The 21,746-nt window shown below is 34.8% G+C and overlaps 1 protein-coding gene across 2 annotated transcripts in view; it reads right to left on the reverse strand.

Moving 5' to 3' along the window:
• LOC107164144 (uncharacterized) overlaps window positions 1–21,746 on the reverse strand; it is a 139,174-nt gene that overhangs the window by 91,830 nt on the left and 25,598 nt on the right. For both annotated transcript variants that reach the window (XM_015511849.2, XM_015511846.2), the window contains exon 3: window positions 6,750–6,819. The gene's annotated coding sequence lies outside the window, so the exon portion shown is untranslated. The remainder of the gene's footprint in view (window positions 1–6,749; window positions 6,820–21,746) is intronic.

Raw genomic sequence — 21,746 nt, forward strand, 5'->3', positions numbered from 1 at the left:
GACGGCATTCGACATTCGTCCGTACCGGTACACGACGCCGTGGAGGTGCAGGTGGAGGAGAATGTAATGGAGGTGGTTGAAGCGGACGAGTAGGTGGTAGTGGTGGTGGTGGCGGCGGCGGCGGCCTATTGCCGAGTGATATTATAGAAACCACTGCCGCCGCCGCCGCTGCTGCTGCCACGTGTAAAGAGCGAACGACGAATGGTGGGCGGCGCGACGAGAGGGGAATACCGACCGTAAAACGACTAGGCCGCCGCGCCGTTTATACGAACGCACAAAACGCATTACGCGACTTTAAAATTATTGTTATTATTACTACACAATATAACGTAATATACTAATATCATATTATACGTATAATATTATACGCGGGACCGGCCAAGATATTATATTATACCCAAACCTATATGTTATATTATACACGTGTTTATCTTCTAAATCATACTAATAAGCGATCTAAAAATACACGATACATATGTATAATATGCTTGAATAAAATTAAAAAACGAGAACGATACATTTTTACGCATTAAGCGTGGTAATTAAGAGTTGTTTTACAAAATATTCAACGACCTGTTTATCAATCACCACCTCCTATAATATTAAAATATCAAATTTTATATTCCAATAAAATAATCAAAGATGAGATAGTAATTTATTATATTTTATTGTCATATTTATGCGAACACGGTAAAACGCAGTGGCTCACCCAGTAAATATAATTATAATAATAATAATTATTATTATGATTTTTATAATTCATATCAATATTAATATTAATAATCGTATGTGATTACTGATTATTATTACGGCAATACGTACACATGCGTTCAATCCGTGTTCAAGCGGTACATACGTGTGCTCGTGCCTCGTAGGCCTTTATTATATCATAAAATATATTACAAACAATCTTTATCACAATATTATTGACTAAGCGTTTGTACGTTGTAACGTTGTCAGAAGTAGAAAAATATAATAACGAAATTAGTTATCCGGAGAACTCGGAGAAGTATTTTTGTATCTCACATCTGTGGACAAGTTTTTGGTAGATAGGGGGGTTTGAGTACTTTTGAAAAAGGTCTTTATCAATATGAAGACATAGTAATATAGTTTTATACCTCTAAATGTATTATTTTAATTTGATTAGTATATCAGGATTTATTGAAATAAGTCGATGACTGTTAATAACCACGAGTTCGTCGAAATGATCAACGAGAATCATTTTATTAAAATAATTTTAATAATAGTTTTATATATATTTATATATAATAATTTGGACGTAGTCGAAAACTATCAATTATGTTTGTGCATATTTTATGTTGGTAAATTCTAGTTTTATTTTAATATAAGGTGTAACAAATGTTGCTGCAGCAATAAGATGTTCGGATGAAAATCGTAATCGGACGCTTAGTAAGGAAAACGAATTTTCCCCTCTCGTCGAGGTGTTATTCTTGTCGAAAATATGAGAATATTTCCCGCTCCAAACGCACACACCATCATCGATCGCCCACCGTAGCCTCCGCGTTTTGATTTTAATAGAGCATAATATAATAATAAACGAACAGCGTTTGTTGTTCTTACCCGATTTCAATCGTTAGTCAAAGAAGTGCTAGGACGGTAAAAACCAATTCATTTCAAGACTACCGTTGGAGGAAGTAATAAGTGTATACTGTATACAGTTTTTTCACGAAAACTTAATGTGTCCTTTGGAATATTGCATGTAAGATTAGAATATCGTGTGAACTATAATATATTATAGATTTTTATTGGGCGATACACTGTATTATTATTATTAAACGATTGTTGGGAAATTTTAATAGCGATGTTTTAGAATTTATAGCAGGGTATAAAATACTGATATCATCATGGATGTACGGCGTTGGCGTAGTCGTGTATTCTGTATTTCTATAAAAATAATATATTATCAAGCTTTAGTACTTTACGATTCAAAATACAATAATAACTTCGTTGAAAGAATATTAATAAAACATAAATTATTTAAATTAATTTGCAAACGAAGTAAATATATTGATATTTTCATGTATGCCAGACGTGATTCTACATAGGTTGATATATTATATATTTGCACAATAATTGCACCTCGTACATCACAGTATAAATGTAACTCACTCTCTTTACAAATTTAACCGAGTCTCTTACAATATAAAGTCATGTTATATATTATATAGACGGACAAACGCATGAACGCAAATATCGTAATATTAAATAATATATTTTCCTTTGTGTGTTTATTTACCAAGTGTAAAACACATTCGTTTCTTCATTCTTCAAATGGAATTATATTATTATAACCACGAAAAACTTTTCCACGTCACTTTTAAATTTTATACGAGATACTATAATTCTCATGCTTCTTTTCATAACAAAGTTTACAAGTTTCACGACTTGCGAATCTTTTCACGCGTTCTATAATGTTCTCGATGTCAGGTTTTATAGTAATATTTCTTTAACAAATAGAACAATTTTTTTATATCAATTGTCCGACAACCGCTTACTTTTTTATACGACGTTGAATTTTAATTTTGCATGAGTATACCTACATACTACATTGTTAAATATTACTAAACATGTACCTTTAAACTTATGCAAATACATTATATATTTATATGTACAATAAAATATATATTATATACCGACATTATGGTAAACAAGTATAGTGATCCAAAAAGTTTCATAGCTTTTATCAAAAATATGGCCAACGGGTTGATATTTGTGGAATATGCAATTAAGATTATTTCACAAAGATACAACTAATTCAGGATGGTAATTGTATTTTGACTATTATTTTATAATGCAACTGGATACCTACTAGTAATTGATACAGGATTTTGATAACTGAAAGCTTAATTGTATAGGTACTGTATATAATAAACGAGCATACACGAATGGAAAAAAACTTGAGAATACTACGGTAAAGTTGTAAAATTTTTTCCTTGTACAATTCTATGAATAATTCAAAGATTTCATGGAATCCCATTTATAAACTTTTAATAACTTCGTAAAACAAATTCAAATGATTGGTATCCGATTTGTTTGTTTCATTTGAATCAAACTAACGAGTAAGGAAAAAATAAGCGAATCGTCATCTAATAATAAATTGAACATATTATTTCGTATTATTTAGATTTTGATATTCACGAAGAAATAATAATAATTATATTCATTACGCAATCTGTCAATATTGACGTAGTCGTACGTACAAAGCATGAGATGTTAAGATATTGACACAACTATATTACTTTTTTTACAATTAAATAAACAAATTAAAATAATATAAATCCGAGGTATGTGGTAACCAACGATATATTATTATTATTATTATTATTTATTATGCATGTCGATGGTACTTATTGGAACCGGAATGACACGATTCCGATAATCGTCGACCGCGGCACAGCAAACGCATTCAACGACATCGTTTATAATAACGTCATCTCGCCAACACAGTACGCGTAGAACCGGTGGTATAAATATTATTGTTGTCCAAAAATTATGTTCATAGAAGAAAATAAATCCTATAGTTTCGTTTTGAGAATATAATATTATATTATTCAGTCCCGAAAATTCTGGACAAACTGCGTATATTAGCGCGGGCGGTCCAGTAGGTCGTTGTAGTACAGTTTACAATAATATTATACAGTTTCACTTTCGCGAAATGCGTAGAAAACAACTTTTACACGGCCACGCGGCTGATATGTTCATCCGTTCGTCGGCCGCGATCGTCATTACTTACCACTATTATTATTATTATTATTACATGTATAGTGTATACTGTATACCTACGCATGTAGCATAATATAAAAATAATATGGTATTATTAGTATCACAAGTGGACGACGAAAAACTAGTCGGCGACGTCACTTTCAAAAATACTTAAATACCAAGGCACCGAATCACCTTTATACTGCCACGGTATAGTGAATACGCCATGCAAATAATAATAAGTAATAACTAATAACACGACTATTATTGTGATAATTATTAATTATGCATAAATTCCCGACGAACAACTATTAATTATAAAATAATATATAGTCCGGCGGATGTGATATCGTAGTATTAATTATCATGAATTGCATCGATTAATGCACTTGGTTATTGGTTATTAACTCATAAGTCATAATAATACTTAAAAATTATAACGTAGTGTTCTAATCAAGGATGGGTATTGAAACTACGCAAAACGGAACATTTTTAAATTACTCGTACATATTATACGTTTTAAGTAGGTCACGCATGATGTACATGACGTAATGTTTGTATATTAAGACTCCGACCGAAATGTTTTGGACGTGAGCATTTTTTGTTCGATAAGTCGAGATTATCCAATTTAAAGTAAAAAAAAAAAAAAAAAACGCACAAGTACGCCACTGAGAACAAATAAACTACTGAACTATACAACGGTATCCACGCGGCGGAATATTCCGTCGCACTTGCCACCTGGCCATCATCGAGTTGTTCATTATCACGCATATAACGACGACCGCGCGCGAACAGCAACAGTCTGCTTTCGTCTTACTTTCGAGCATATTTCAAACAGTTCTAGTCGTAGTGCAATCGATTTGAAACCAACGAGAAATTATTTTTTTTTAGGAAAAGGGTGTACTATATTGTACGATATAATTAGTAATATCCAATTCAATCCACCTGTACATCACGCGCATTACTAGAATATATGCTAAATACTTAATAGTAACAACTATACTAAATTAGTATTAGATATTATATTTAAATCGGTGGCCAATATAAATTGCGTATTTTTACAGCGTTGTTACACATCAGTATTAAACGACAACGGTTTTATTACGTATATATTCTTCTTATATAATTATTAGCGATTATTCCACGCAAGGCCTGCTCAAAGGATAGACGAGATAGGTCATCCACTCCTATTGCGATATTTTCAAAACAGTAATAATAATAATATTTTAGGGGTGTTGCCTATAGTGCACTGTTTTTTATTTGTTCGAGCCGACCCTGGTTCCACGTGCGAATTAAAAGAGCACATCAATTTTACTCGAAACTACAAGCCCCGTCGCGCGTCAATCTCTCAGACTGAACTATTGGTAAATTTCGAATCTCTAAGTGTGTTAATTTTGATACAAAACGCGGCTGTGGCGAAAACAATTGAACAAACCATCCGGTTTGTTTGGAGGACCATACACCTTAATTTGTCGACTAGGTACAGCATTGCAACATTCAAGACTGTTTTAAAAAGATACTTCGATTCGCATAAATTTCGTACAGAGGTTAAAGAAAATGTAACTCAAGTTAATTCCTGACCATCAACTCTATGACCACCTTTGACCAGTAAAATATAAAATATACACCGCGGTCAGACACTCGACGGGTTGGTAATTTGGTATGCTATCCTCTCAAAACACTTTGTGGGAACACAAAACTGAATATTAAAAAAATAAAAAGTGCGCGTTATTTTACACAACGAAAATAATAATTGTTTTTATATTATTATTACCTCGTCGTCGGCCGGACGGCAGCAGGCGCGCGAATCACTTGGCGGAGAACGGTGCGATGTGCGGTTAACGTTGGTGAGCGGGTGGGAAACGGGCAATCGCGGTCATCTTTACGGGCGACTGCGCGACGACGACCGTATATATACACTCGCGTCACGTGCGAGGTGAAAGAATGATTTACACAAGATCGAGGTTTTGTATTAACCTTGGCGAGAGACATCGCCGTCGCCATCGTCGTCATCGTATTATTACGAAACCAATAAATATATCAAACTAGAATACGAATTAATATACGACAAACGACGGCCGAGCGCATAATACCTATTATAAGTACAATAAAGTACCTATATGTTATTATGGATAACTTGGTTGCATATTTTATACAAACAGTCTTATTGTTTTTATACACATTATACCTACTACGATGTGTATAATATTGACTCATTTCTAAACTAAACTAGATTATATAGGAACTCCGAATGCAACGAATACAAAATAAAGTATAAATATATATAGTATAGTATGACAGAACACAGAAGTCAGTATTATGACGTTCACGACACGATGTATAATTTTCATAGTGTTTATTACGCCCTATGATTTGCTAATACAAGTTATGATCTACACTGTTATTCTTATTATTGTTGCCGGTTTATAATATATATATATATAGTTAGATATTAGCAAAGACAAAAAACTGTACTCGATGCCGAGCGTTCAGTTTAAAACTAAAAAAAAAACCAGTGAACTGAAAATAGTAATAATACCCTGCAGTTGTATAAATAAATTGTAATAGCTTAAAAGTTATAAATTTATAATATAATATTATAATAGAATTATTGAGACGAACGCAACCGCGAAGATGATGCCGCGAATGTTGCACGGAAAACAGACGACAGCGGAAGAATGTGCGGTCTGTGCAATATAGAAATACGATACATTATATATATTACGATACAATCGAATAGCGCACTCAAAGATAATACTCAACAAGACGAGTTCGTATTTTTTTACTTTATCCTCGATAGACTTAACGCAGACACAACTCTGATCGTGTAAGGTCGTGCATATTATAAGTATTACATTTTAAATAAGCAACACGAATATTAAATAGAACGTCGATTCGAATATTTTTCAAAAACAATCGTAATCCACAGTAATATTACTTGGATTTCAAAAATAATTGAATGAGAAATTTTAATTTTAAATTTTTTTATGCGAAAGAAGAACAAAAAATATGTTTAAAATTCTTACCTTTGATGTGCGGTAATGCAGTGTCCGTGCAGAGTAACTCCTGTAGGTTCATGAAACAAATTCACATAACCTAAAAATCAAAAAAATCTATAATTAGGTATGTACCTACATAATGTATTTCATAAAATTATCATTTTTTAAAAGTATTATTTAGTTCCTATATATAATACGATAGTAATATGAAGTTAGGTATTTAAAAAATAATAAATCCTTAATTAATATAAACCTTTTTAAAAACATTTTACAATCCATACAATAAATTTGACAAGTACCTAACTAGATAATTAGATTAATAACTTTTACGATCGAAATAGGAAGGCTTTCGGCGTTTCCACTTGACAAGATAAAATATAAACTTATGAATATCATATATAATTAATTATTATATAATAGATTTTATCGATTGGTCGAAAACTTGAAATTAAACCGTCGTGGAACAAAACTGGTTAAAAAAAACGTTATTATTTGCGTGAGCCCTTTTTTCTCTACTATAGCAGCTGATAATTAGGGTCAAGGCTGCAGTCAAATTACGGTTCTATAACAATTAAATTATTGTCGCCAAGAGATTGAGATTATTTTGTTATTATAAAACACACGCGGCGATGTGATAAATACCAAACACCGTGGTGCGGACGGCGATTTCACATTTTTTTAACACAACCGAATAAAAACATTCATCTGTTATAAAACAACTATTATATATAGTACGAAATCACGTGGACGCGGTGTATTCGATTTTCGTATATAGGACGACTGAGCAGAGAAACAGACCAGCATATTATAGTTTATATTCACATAATTTCATAGGGGTAGTCCTTTAGAAAAAAAAAATAATAATAATCATTCGGATGGGTTTAATATAAGTCGACCGGAGATCCGTTGTTTTTCCGGCTTGACATACAGCCGAAATAATTTGTCATTAATGCTGCGTCGAGCACATCACGCATATTATTATTACTGTAACGGCGTCGTCCGTCCGGATAACAACAAGGCATGCATATTGTATTTTTTTTTTTTATCGTTACATTACGACAAAATGTACAACTTTAGGAGAATATACGTCGCGAGCGTTCATTAAACGAGAGAAACGCGATCGGTATCTCACCCGGATCTGCAGTGGCGCGCGACGGCCGAAAACCCGAGTGCGCGTAAAACGAAATACAATTTGAAAAGAGACTTATTGTATAATGCCGAATGGGGGGGGGGGGGGGGCAAAAGAGCGAAAATCGTATTTTAATTTCTCTCGGCACATAACATTTCGCAAAACACTACTACTATATTATGCACATTGTGTTTGCGGAAGCGCTGCGATTTTCATTCCGGCATAGCGCGTGAATACAGCGCATTTTTAACACGACCCACTTGCAGTCGCAATGTACCTACCTATAATATTATAAAGTCATTTTTGCGTGGAAATCGTTAAACGTCGCATAAAACGAGCAACGGCCGGTCACACGCGAATGAGTTTTCGCAAACCATATTATATTATTATAATTAATCCGAACGCATAATATTATACAAGTCGATATCGCGAGCGCTGCACGGCAGGTATAATATGATACCGGGTAGTAGGTATAATAATAGTGTACCGTGTAAAACCTGTATACAATTGTAAGCCTACTACAGTGTAATATAACAATACGCATCATACATATTAAGCGTAGCGTTCGCAAGTGTTCTACACATATTGTGTAATATTATACAAATACAATAGAATTAGTATAATAATGCAAACGCGGTGATGGTAGCGGAAAATCGCTTCGTTTTTACGTATCGTGCGTATCGTGCGTAGGAAGACTGTCTGACGACAACGGAACTTTTATTCGTTTTTCCTTGACGGTGACGAACTGGCGAAGGACATAATATAACAACGGCGATCGATCGATCGAAGGCCTTTAAAAAAACCGTATACACGCCCGTCGCAGCAGTATAACGTTTGCAGGTGTGGGTTATAGCTGTACTCCGAACGACGTGCCCGTTCTATTTGCTAGTTATGTTTGTTTGTTTTATACTAATCAAATATTGTTATACTATATTATTATACTGCAGTATATGCACATCACACGTGTGACATACATTCTACGGTTCTACACGGAAAACTCAACTATGAACATTAAATACGTTATATATATATACGGTGACATCCAAAAGCGCAAAATCGGTTAGGACTTTTACATCTAAATGCTGGAATAAAAGCTGAAAAGCACGATATATTTTAATTGCTAACTAACTTTAACCATAAATTTGATACTCGTCATATAAGTATACGATTCAAATGTTCACACACCAATATGTAGGTATAGAATATGGTTACTATAATATACCTATACTTTATTTTTCTGTTTTAAAAACATAATTGATCAGTCAAATAGTATAGCCTACTCCATGTTTATAGCATGAATTATACATCGTATCATATGATACGATGACTATATGATATTTTAGATCACTATGAATACTATTCACTATATTACTATAATCACTATTAAATATAATACAACTTAAACCTTATTGGGACTTTTGGTAGTTACTGGCTATTGACTATCGTTATTTAAGTTTGTCCAACTAACCTAACCTTCCAAATTGGAGAGTTAAGTTTGAAAAATATAAACTACAATTTTTTACACTTATGGCGCGGGCGACAGCACTCTGTATATATATTAAAATTTAGATTTATGTTCACAGGCATTCAATATTGTAGACCATTTTGTCCCCGCTCTTTCCACCGTAAATACAACTCTCATGAAACGGAATTGATTCTGATTTAAGTAATATTGAAATATAAAATATAGCACACGGCGATATATGGTATGTAGTACTATATTATAAAATACGTTCAAGTCTTGGTCCAAATCCAGATAACGAAATATAAGCACCATACATTTCTTCAAAGCAACACAAATTCTCAAATTACTATAAGATTATACAACTAACAACTGTAATTAATCATTTGTATGTACTATTTATTATATATATATATTTTATCTTTTAAAGTATAACATTAAATGTAATGCTAATGGCCTTAGATGTCGAAGCAGAAAACTATTAATGAAAAAAAAAAAAAAAAAAAACGTTCGGTCGCATAGCAGTGGAGTGTGTGTGGTAAAATATTGATAGTTGGTAGGATGTTATAAATATCAACAGTAAAAATAATTAACACATGATATACAATATATATATTATATATTTATAATTATTATCATTGTCCATTCAACGACGAGTGGAAACATCTTATTATTATATATTAGATAGTCTTGTATGGAACCGCGAGACTGTTGCAATGCTGTCAATCGGAAGCGCGGGACTTAGCATTCAAACACTCATCAGTGAAAATGGTCGGCGCGTTAACCACGTGTAAACCAATCACACACGCTTAATCCGCAAATGTTTTGTTATAGGTGTGTGGGTTCTGCCATGGCAGAAGATGGTATATTTGTTACATAAATTGTTTATTGACCAATTAAGCCGTTAATCTTTGGCAGCCGCTTAGTGTGACGAGCTTGAGCGGACAGCCGAGGCCGGCAGTGACGATGGCATTTCAATGGGCGATTACACCACACACTCTCAGAGTATTATTAATTATTATATACAGACTACACAAAAAGTATATTACATTTCCTCAAAATTGTAAAATATTGTTAAGCTTTTATGTTTTTTCACCAGCAATTATTTGCCCTTAAATGTTACCAACGGCTTGCCACAAATGAGGGTAGAAACGGATGGGAACAAAATAAATTACGTTTTCAACCTTAAATTTAAAACTGGAGGATAGTTATTAAGTTATGCCTAGAATAAAACGTTGTTCATACAGTCATTGATAACAAAATATTATGAATTTATTTATTCGTATGGGTTAAAAATGAGTAGCTAATAGCATTTAATTATATAGTTATACATTGACACATTTTAATTACAGAAACAATACATAAAAACAGAATTGTGTCGAAATAATACAGATGAAATAACGAAACAATATTATATATATATATTGATTTGCTAAAGTCCGATAGACAGGTTTCGAGTCCAGTCAAAATATTTTTGAAGCATTGGTAAAAATAAAAATTGTCTTACGATGTAGAACATTTTAAGATTGGTCAAACTCAAGTCTAAAATGACTTCGATAATAAAATAAAAAAACATATTTTAACAAAATTAAACCTTAAATAAAATGACAAATTGTGCTTTTGAGAGAGGCCGATATTTATTTTATGTATATTTTTTTTGCCATAATAGCGTGCCGATTGGATCCCAATCTGGCTACGATGATGAGTACTGGCAACTGAGTCGTGTATTGGTGTGCTATCAACTCGGTCACAGGAGCGCGCGCGTGGAGTTGAAACACTGCAGCACGTTTCTAAACTAAACACAACAGCCTTGCTCGAGCACACACGACGTATTTTTTTTTTAATATCATTATTGGTGGATTATTCTTACGTAAATTGTTGTGAAATTTATACGGTAGTTCAGTAGTTGAATATATATAATATGCAAATATAGCGGTGAGTCGTACCTAATATATATTATATTTAAACACTTTGACTGTCGTATTTAAAGGTAGTAATATTATCAATGTGTCACGTGTGCACACGAGTATAAATATCGGACCGTGTATTCGGACACACATGTTTCGAACAAATTTCAAGACTGTTTGTCCCAAAGAAACGTCGCTGATCGGTGTTGCTGGAAAAAGTGAGCATCGTACAACGTCATTATAATGATATAATATAAATATAATGCGTTATTATATACTCGTACAAAGACAATTATAAAAGTATATATAAGCATAATAATTAGTGTTTGTTTTTCGACGCGTATAATTAATGAATTTATACATCACGTTGTAAAACATTATTCACGGACACGGTTCACATTATTGTTGTCTGCCACGCGGTATTATCCGTAACGGTATATTCGCGGTGTTGTTTTGCTATAATTTTGCATTTGCCTACGCACACAAAAGTACACCAGAGCCTCCACCGCACCCGCCCACATTTAAGCGCGACACGAAATCATACGATATAATAATATTATTATATGGTTACAACGCAGTACGGGATGCAATATACAAAGCACCGCACTCAATAATAATAATTCGGGCGATGGCGTTGTACCGTCTACCGCGAAAATAACGTAAAAAAAAATGAATAACAGAAAACCTCGCACACGCGAACCAATCGAAAACGGTTGACCCAAATAACACGACGACGATGGTACCATAATAATAATATAAACGAACGTAGCGAGACATTTTTATTGCTGCCGATCGCGTTTGCGGTTAATCTGGTGCGCGGGCGGTGGCATGGCGGAAACGATGAAACTTTTGCGTTGTTTGGCAAAACGGCGGTCGCGGAAGGACGGAAAAGCACTGCACTGCTGCGCACACATGCGACCGACGTGCGCCAGTCGGGAGTGCATAGCTTATATCGTATTGTTTCAACATAGAACGGACGCACACGACAACGGACGGGTTTGAATGAACATGATATTATTATTATGTGTATTGTGTACACCAATACGATGTATAGCAGAATATAAGACGTAATTTTAGATTCTGAGCTGAGCGAGGAATGTATTGATTTTACCTTTATTGGTTTTTTTTAAAATTTTTTTTTTTGTGTCTGTCATCACGTTTTGAGGCAGTAAGAGTGCTTCGATTTTTGACTTCAGTACCTCGTTCGATCAGAAAGTGAATATAGTTGGTACTTTAGGGGGTCAAAAATAAAAAAAATTCTAAATATTTTTCTAAATAATCGGGATACACAAACTAAAAATTAAGGGAAAAACGGGAAATTTTACGCACAATCAGTTTTCGACAAAATCGATTTTGGTTTTTGATGTAACTTTAAAACAAATGACCATCGACATTTTCACCGAATGTTTATATAAGTATACTCTATCCACCGAGCAATTTTCGATCGTTATTAGTTTTTTTTAAATTAATATCCATAAAAATTTATTTGTTGGTTAGAAAATCTTGAAAATTTAATACAAAGGCTCCTAACATATTGTTACAATAGCAGTTGAAAAATAAAATAAATTCAGTCACAATTTTTATTTTTTATAAGCATTCAAAGTTTGAATTTTGAATTTTGACAAAATACGTAAAAATCACAAAAATTCGCAAATTATTTTGAGCTAGAAATTCATAAAAAATTTTCTTTTTAAATCTAAGATTTGACGACGATTATACTTATATACTCGCCCGACGCGTATATAATGCAGTGACCTAGTTTGCGCGAATATCGTCTCCTTTTTCTGAATAAACGTATAAACACCGACTATACATCACAAACCTGCCCTTTTCTCATCTTGCCATAACGTGTCATTATGGTGTACAATGGTTCGCCAAAAGATAAAAAAACGCCACGCCGACGACGGTCTTGTTCACCAGCCCGAATCACGCCCGGCGACAAGCGTTCGAGTTACTCCTTCAAGTCGCTCAACACACACACACACATACACACACATAGACGTACACTCACGCCCGAACCCATTTTCCGGTATCCTAAGTATACACACGGTTTAACGATAGGACTTGGAGTGGCGGCGTTTCGATTCTAATTTCAGGGAGGTACTGCAGCCCCCGTCACAGCGGCGTCGTCAGCGTTGGCGAGAGTGGTCGAGACGAGACGGGATGGTTACGCGTATATATATATATATATAATATATAATATATATATAATATGTATTATGTATATCAAAAACACGAGAGGGGAATCGTTTCCGGAACGAGTTCCCGGGGCTAACGCCACACCGCTTCGCCGGCACCACGCGCGTGTTTATATATACCCTCCTCGCCGATCGATGTGCGCACCGCACACACACGCACACAAGCACACAGGCACGTACACGAAGGGAAACCCACCGTCACCGACACTGCACGGGTGGGCACAATGGCCGCTCCACTGCGCCACCACACCGCCTGCGAGCCTTATATAATATGACCATCCCTCCTCTCCGGACTGGCATCGTCGCGGGGGCGAGGGGTGAAAATCGCCAAGACCCCTTTCGTGTTGGATGTATATATATATATATAATACTGCAGTGTGTGCGCGTGGCGAAAACCTTCAGCAGCTATAATACATGTATATAAATTATACGTGCGAGTGTGCATTTGGTGTGCGTGTGGTGTTTGCATGCGTATGCGGGGGTAGTTTAGGGTAGGCGGGTGGTTAGGCTGCGTCGGTAGGGGCGGCGAAGGGGGTGGCTGTTTACGGTACGGCGTTGTAGACGTCGCGCGCGCGCTCGTAAAAACTGAAAACTATAGGTATATAACGCGCGCGCCACGTCGGTGGCGGCGCGGCGGCGTTAATGACGACGTTTCGACGGGCGACGGTGATACGACCGCTGTTCGGCCATCGCCGTCGATTAATAATTATTGTTATTACCGCTGTGGCCGTAAACGCGGGCACTGCAGCTAGCGCAGGCGACATAATATTAATATTATTATTATACGTATACGTGTGTAGGTGGTGTACGACAATAATAATATATATATTATACTCCAAACGGAGTAGTCGTTATCGTTATTACTTATTATTATACCGCCGTAGTTCTGCGGAAGTTTCAACTGCGTGCGCGAACGGTACAAAATGGCAATTTCATATATTTTGTCGATGCACACACTGCACGATATAAGGCTCTAAAACCAAATGAAAAAATCGTTCTATAATAACCGTTTGCTATGTTATAAGATTGTAAACTGCAGTTTGTCGTTAAATGGGTTCAAAGGAGAAGAAGACGTTTGTTTTCCTTTCAAAGCTCCGAGAAAACTTCGCGTGCGGAGCCATACATCGATATGTCGCGGGCGCAATATATAATATATATTATGTTAGATTCACACAAAATATTGTATAGGTACTTTTATTATGTTGTATAGAATGTTATGGGTCGTACGCCATAGCGGCAAACATGCACTGTATCGTTATTCGTTGTAAACCCTTGTTTCCGGTGCGTGCACACTGTGACGCGTGTACGGCACACCTGTAATATATAAATTGTAGGTATATTGGTATATATACATTCTATATACGGCACACCACGTTAGCAGGTTCCCATCGATTGTGCAGCGTGTCACATAATAAGACGGCGTGTTGGTGGAGGTCTCTGGTTTGGGGATGTCGATGGGGTTAAGGGGTACGATATAAACATGTGTAAACGACTAACTATATTTTGACTAGCGCGCGATGTAGACGGAGACAGTAGCTGCAGCGACACTCATCCGTGTCTATGATGGTGAAAAATAATAATAATGCGCGCACGCAAAAAGAGAACGGACGGACAGCGAATAAAACGGAACCGAAGGGGAAAGGAGAGGGAAAAAGTTGACGAAAAGAAAATTCTTGTAGGAAGCGAATTTGCATAAACGCGCAGCGGGAAAGGGTACGCCCGGGAATTTCGACGAGCTGAAAACCTTCATATAACTCCCGGTCGTCACATTATACATATACGCGATATCTATACACGCACACACACACCTGATCATACGGTTATTTTAAAAGTGTTCACATTTTTCAAATCGCAATCGTTGTATAGAATTCAATGCGGTATCATAAAGTTGGCATACTTGGTTTACATGGAAAAATGTATAGTCATCGTTTTATTTACGCACGTATTAACATGTAAAATAAAATGTATACCATATAATTTATATGATGTAATACCCATCTCTATTAATAAATAATACTGTAATATCCTACGATCATATAATATTACCATATCGGGAATCATTGATGTATACGAAAGACACGAGTACGTTTTTATGTTTTTTTTAAAAATTATATAGCAGTTAAGTTGAACGTACAACGGAAGATGCATATATAGGTACGGACTGGTAGTAAATCTGTATATTATGTATATCGATGTATTAATATATTATAATAACGTTTATGCTGTTTATAGATATACGATGACGTACCGTGCAGGGTATTATTTGCTGGTGGTCGCCACGGACTGAATCACTGCAACACGTGCATGCTGTTGTTCAACGAAATGATAATATGATGTACAGTTATAAACAGCATAAACTATGTTATGTGCAGCATACAATATTATAACCTATGTGTATAGAGCACGTACAAACACACATACTCGTCGTATTACGGACGATAACCACGTTAAAAATGTATAAAAGATATACTGCCTTTGAAAAAGAAAATAATAATGAATCCCCGGTCCACGGTTCAAAGTTTCGAGAGAAAATAATGAGTTCTGATGTAACCTACGTGTTCTGGTGACTACACTAAGTATACGTTTATGCTCAATACTACTACACTACACATTACATTATTATACATTTATATATACTGTAAAATATACCTATATATGTATATCGTATCGTATACATATAGTTTACACACATCTATATAAGAATGTAATACATTATAGACATAATATATAAAAACTCTTTGAGCTCGCGCGTGGTTTATTTCGTTTCAACGCTTCACCAGTGAATGAATTTTTGTCAGTGGATAATTGTTGCACCGAGGATTGAGATGTTTGTGTAAGTCGTCATTACCACAATCACTTTTCATTGCTGTACCACACAACCCGTGTTTAAATATATCTTCAGAATTTACGAAAGCAATATACTATACTCGCGGATTTCGCAGATGGTAAATCATCACGAAAATAGGAGATGGTCGGCGAATCATTCTGATTAAATCAAACTTGGTCGTTGTTGTGTATGTAGATGCCTGTCTAAATCGTAATATTATTTGCGAAACATATTCGAATTTGAATTTATATCACACAACACATGTTTATGGTTCTTTGATGCGTATATTTGTATTTCACTCAATGACGTTTTGTCAATATATAGTATATTATTATGTGTTATATAAAACGTCGACGACGGGCAATATTTACTTTGACACATATCAACACACACCCAAACGTCTGGAAACAAGTTCAATGTACATACATATTATATTAAACGTTTATTAGAGTGTCTCGTGTATACGACACTTATTATACTCCATCAGAGCCAAACAAGGGTTTTTCAAGAAAAAATTTCTGGTTTGAAATATTCGTAAATCACTTATTGCCGGTCCCCGGACGTTTACCGACACGATCGATATTAAAATATAGGTTATTCAAATTTTATTTCGTTGCCGGTTTCCGGATTTCTTGGAACATAATCAACGCGTAGCAGGTCGTTGCAATAACTGTTTAAAAACTCCTTTTAACCCCCTTTTACTTTTATATCAATGAACATGTACAGATGTGTATAAATATATAATCAATGTAGTCGATGTATATAGAAGAAAGCAAACTTACAATTAACGATAAAATATTTTGTCATATTTAAAAAATGCTGAATAATAGTGACGAAGACGCAATCGATATAGATGACGATATTTCTAAAAATTTCAAATTTGTTGGCAAAAAGAAATCGAAGAAATAATACAAATAGGTAAATACCTCCCTTAAAATAAATGCCATTTATGAAACGGGTTGTAGGTGATCTACCTTTTAATTATAACTATAAAGTATAAATAGTTAATGAACTATACAATTTCATTAATACCTATTCTCAACCGTTACCAACACATTTCTATTGCATTTATTTTAGTACCTATAAATATTAGATGATGGTTCTACTTCCGAACTCTTATCTTGACATATCTTATGATGGTAAAAGAAATCAGTAAGTAATATCAAATATGTTTATATTTGTAATTTTACTTTTTAATACATTTTTCAGTGGCGTAGCCAGGATTTTTCTTGGGAAGGAGCTGATCCATTTTTACACAGCGTTGGTTTACCTATACTTTATACAGGTTTTTCCATAAGTTTAACATGTAGAAAAATAATAATAAAAATAGCAATGAATTGTCCTTTTGTATTTTAAAAATACAATTTATTAAGACGTTTTTAGCGACTTTCATAGACCATTAAAATAGTTTTTAATTTTCTCAAAATTGTGAAGGTGGCTGCAGCTCTCTCAGCCCTCCCCGGGTTATGCCATTGACATTTTTATTTGACGATTAGTTTTATTAGTTTTATTAGTTTTTATCCTTAATAACTTATAAAAATCAGTTTTATAATTTTAACGATACGTATTGTCACCAACACGTAGTATACGATAGATAATACATAAAGAATTAGTGTTAAACATGAATACCTATGTGAATCGCTTATAGGGCAATGTGTCAAAAGAGCCCCAAAGTTACCATATTTCTGATTAAAACCATTATAGTGGTATCATAATAAAAATATCTGATAATAAAAAATATTTTATTTTATTTGACCAAAAAAACTTTAATAGGCAACACTGAATACTCCAAAAGCCATAGTAACCATAATATACAATATTATCATTATGTTTAGTTGGTTGCTTTTTTGGTGTGTGGTTTGGAGTGGAATGTCCTATACATTATGCGTTTTCTATGAGTATACCCGTAGTAGATCACCTGGTACACGAATTTCAAGTAAATCATGTGATGTGCAGACGTGCAGTACTCCTTTTACGTGATATTTTCTTCATTATTTTGCGATTGGCAACAGGTTCGATAATGACTATCGATCGTCGATAAAATTTTCCATTCGACGAGGTATCTTTCATATTATACGCGTATAACTATTATTACTTACGACACGACGGTACACACGGCACCGGATGATAATTATACTAATAAACGCGTATTACAACACAGGTATACGTGCAATCTTTATTGATTAACACGTAATTGTTATTGTTTTAGTGTAAAACTATAACACGTGTAATAATTATTACCTAGACAGCAGACGACAAAAAGACATTAATAAGAAATAAGAACAAGAATTAATAATGCAACATTAAAGATAGTGTTCCAATAGAGGTACTAAACCGTATATTATTGTCCCTCGTCCTCTGGCTAATATCCATGAGATTTCGCGTAAAATAAAACTATTTGGTGGCGTAGGAAGAAATTATGTACCGATGGTGGGCGGTGAGGTGGGGTGGGGTGGAGTTGGACGAACGATCCTCGAAATCACGTTTCGGGACATGGCCACAGCCACCGATGACGTCATCGTCTGCGGCGCGCGAGTATATTTCGTGCGACTCGCGCGTATATTGTCGTGTGCGACTCCTCTCTCCGTTTGTCAGTGCCCAAATGGCGACGGCGACAGTCCACCCTCGTCCGTTATTACGATCGATAGCGAAGCAAAAATATAGATATCCCGGCGGACGGATTTAGAGACCATGTTTTAAATATAAACGCATCACAACGATGAACATATTATACATAGTACCGTATACTTCTATATTTCCTATATGGAAAAATTTTTAAACCTATACGTCATATTTCCACTGAACCGCAACGCGATTTGTTCTCAGCGAGTATCGTCATCGGCACACCACGGTCCACGACGGCGGTTGTACGGCCGCGGTGGTTTTAGTATACTGCATAATATAGTGCGACAACTTTATGCTATTACTACACATGGACATGATATTTAACACATAATATATTAGTTAAGTATCACACGGATGAGGTAGCTAAACGAGCGAGGAGTATAATAATAACAATAGTCAATATTACTTAATATACATAGCCGCTCCCAAGAATTTATGGCAGAGGATATGGATAATAATATGTTCTAGAATTGATCATTTCTGGAATCTACTATCTAGTTCACAGGAGTCATTTAAAATACAACAAATCCCATGTCGTAAATCTTACCAGGGAGGCATCAAATCAATAATTCAACATAATATCTATAAAAAAAGAAAAGAAAATAATGTCAATAATATTTTTATTTTTATTTTCATAATAATTTGTTAAAATTATTCCTATTTTTTAAAAACCAAAACTATTTTTTTGTTTCTGTACTCTAATCTCTATGATGGTTTCGTGCTGTCTATTATTGTTTCTCAGTGCTCACTGCTCATTAGTCATTAGCATTTATATTTCATATCGTTGATATACCATATAATAATACCTGCATAATATGTCTATGGATTTTTCCATGCTGTGTATGAGTTAAAACTTAAAAAATTTGTGGAATGGCCAAGGGCAGTAGCGACGCGATCGAGCAGACTCATGACTTCATGAGTGACAATAGTGTTGTAAAATTAAGAGTTTTGATGAATATTGTTACACTTCATTGAAATTGTTGCTGATACTATTATTTTTTTCTTTGTTATTTTTATAGGTACTTTCATCCATTAAGAACTAATTCCGTATCTATATAATGTTTAAAAAATCAGGAGATACATACCAAAAAAACGCAATAAATCGATTTGAAAAAACAGCGTAATAATAACGAAAATATCGTTCGATCAACTACGAAACATTAAAATATTATTTTATTACTTACAATTATTATTCACAATTTGATATGTAAGCGAAGCAAAGCACGTTATATACATTATAATTATCCTCGTTTTTATGCACGTTATGATAAATAAATAACATGATTTATTCATTTTAATAATCGTCGTACCGAATAATATTACGTGAAATGCGTTCGTAAATAAAATACCGGCGCTACAAGCATAAGCCCCGCACGTTATTATACATCATGATTGACCTTAAATTTTTTTTTTAGCAAACCTTCATCGTATAATATATATATATATATGTACATTGTATAGGTATATAATATGTATGTTATATTAAATATTATACATAAATACTCGAGACGACGAGACGCGCTTTCTTATATACATTAGCGTCGAAAATATATTTTATTTAAAACAGCGACGTCTATTCTCGGCGACCGCGTGTTGCTATTTATACAGACATTGACCTACAAATCTCTGATTTCACACGCAGTTTTATTTCGTCATTAAACCATTGGATATTTTTTTCGATTTTTTACCGTCACCGTATAATAACTTTCACCGATTTATTTATAACAAACACGAAGGCGCGAGCGCTCGTTCAAAAAATCACGGAAGAATACGTCGTATATATAAAACGTGTCGTGAATATCGGGGAACCACCCTCCCGGAGAAAATACGACGTCGCATTCCGCTGTATAGTTGTGTATATGCGTGCGCCCGTCTGTATATAAGTAATAGCTAAAGGTGCATAAATATATAAATATATATATGTACAAAATATATAATACAAATACGAATAGGGTGGGGTCGTTGCCGCCGTCGCGTCGCCGACGGTCTGCCAGAACAACACCTGTCTGCGCGTTGTTATAATTTTTGTATCGAGTCTGAAATCCCTGGCGCACCTGCGGCGATGGCGGGGAAAGACGTGCGCGGCGGCGGCGATCGCGAGTTTTCGTTTTTATTATTATTATTATTTTTATTATTATGGTCTGCGAAAAATTGCTCCGGCGGGGCTGGGGGAATACCGCGGCCACTGTCGTCGTTTTCGCGTTCGTTATTGCTTATAATAAATATACCCATTGGCATGGCGGGGGGGGGGGGGTAATAGATAGGCGGCCGCCTCTCAATTTTTTTAACGGTTGGTAAGTGGGTGGGTAATAATGTAATTTCATAAGGATGTTGCACAAATTAACCCTATTAATAAATACAAAGAGCAAAATAATCTTTTAAAAATATTGTCTCATTTCATGATATTTGAATTAATCTTATAATTATCTGTATGGTTTTAAAATTGTCTGCACGAGCCAATCACCCCCACTCGCCATAATTGTTTTTACATGATAAATTGATAACTTTTAAGAGAGAGATAAAAACCCAATGTTCAATAAGAATAGTTGTTGAAGGATGGCTCATGAGCGTTGGCAGGTGGATATCGAAACATTTATTTGTTTATGATAATATTTGCACAGCACTTTACGCCACTGGAATATACTTCAGTCTGCAGGTTACCGAAGACCTAACGTGAAAATTGTGAAAATCATCGTCTCTCCATTCTTCTACAGACGGGTTAAGCCCTTAGAGGGAGGGGACGAATATATTTTTCATGGATATATACTTATCAGTTAATCAGTTATCATTATTTTCTTGTTGATAGGTACACAAGAAATAATTTATTGTGGTGCATATACATGGTGTTATACATTACGATATGAAATAATTTGTAT

Source organism: Diuraphis noxia, unplaced genomic scaffold (genome assembly GCF_037042655.1).
Source record: "Diuraphis noxia isolate RWA-SAM2 unplaced genomic scaffold, SU_Dnox_SAM2 contig0003, whole genome shotgun sequence".
Taxonomy (NCBI): domain Eukaryota; kingdom Metazoa; phylum Arthropoda; class Insecta; order Hemiptera; family Aphididae; genus Diuraphis; species Diuraphis noxia.